We start from the raw sequence: 1,343 nt of genomic DNA, 5'->3' as shown, positions 1-1,343 counted from the left end.
TTTGTTTTTTTGCTAAGAAACCCCAAAATGACTGAATTTAGCAACTTCCCAACTTCAACAAGAAGGTAATGTTTTCCAACTTCAACAAGAAGGCAGCAAATATGCATATCTATTTAGGTTGGGTGGTGGTGCCAGATGCCAGTAATCCCAACACTCTAGAGGCAGAGGCAGGTGAATCCCTGTGAGTTCAAGGCAAGCGTGGTCTACAGCCTAGGTCCAGTACAGCTAGGACTGTTAGGCAGGGAAACACTTTCTTGATAAACACACACACACACACAGAGCATATCTAAGCAGACCAGTCAAGTTGTAGCCTCACCCTTTAATGGTTCTAGACCTTAGCAAGGGGTGGTGACCTTGAATCTCCTCCTACCAGGTGCCCTCAGGGGACAGGTGTGGAGCCTAGGGCACAGGGAACAGACAAACTCAAAACTCAAAACAGCAAGCAATCAAACACAAAGCAAGTAGGAAGAAATGCCTTTGGTAGTTACCCCATTCAAGAATTATGAAAAAATCTAGTCTGGCACCTTTAATCCCAGCACTTGGGAGGCTGAGGCAGGCAGATCTCTGTGAGTTTGAGGCCAGTCTGTTCTACAGAGCTAGTTCTGTCTGGTGCTGGTGGCACATGCCTTTAATCCTAGCACTAGGGAGGCAGACAGGCAGAGCTTTGTGAGTTCCAGACCAGCCTGAACAGGCTCCAAAGCTACAGAGAAACCCTGGCTCGAAAAACAAGGAAACAAAATACCACCACCAACAACAACAAAAAAGAATGAGGAAAAGCTAAGCAGTGGTGACATATTACTTGTAATCCTAGCACTTGGGATGCTGAGGCAGGAGGATATCAGTGAGCTCAAGGCCTGCCTCTTTTACCAAGCAAGTTCCAGGGGTGTTACATAGAGAAACCCGGCCTCACAAAACAAAATAAAACAAGACCCCAAAAACAAAAGAGTTAGAAAAGTGCTCCTGAAACACCATGAACCAACTAGATGGCACTTAATAGCAATCAAAGGTGAAATAAAAAGGCAGAAAATTTCTTTGATGAAATCCAACCTGCTTCCATTGTCAAAGCTGTACAGCCAGTAGAACTAGAAGGAACATGTGCCCATCTATCAAATAAAAAAAGCTAGATTCTCACATGATCATAAAAGATGAAAATCTTATGAGAAAAACTTGACAAAATGCAGCAGTAACTCATGCTCTTCTCCATGACTTTCAGAGTTCACAGAGCTCACTCTGCCTTCTAAGTGACGGGATGATGACAGTAAAGGTGTTTGCTTCCTTGTATTGTATATTTAGTTTAATTTTAAATTTATTCAAGTGTTTCTGTGTGTGAGAGAGAGACAGAG

This window comes from Alexandromys fortis, unplaced genomic scaffold (assembly GCF_014885135.2).
Source record: "Alexandromys fortis isolate MF-2015 unplaced genomic scaffold, M_Fortis_MF-2015_v1.1 scaffold_90, whole genome shotgun sequence".
NCBI lineage: Eukaryota > Metazoa > Chordata > Mammalia > Rodentia > Cricetidae > Alexandromys > Alexandromys fortis.
Note: the sequence above shows the minus strand (reverse complement) of the source record.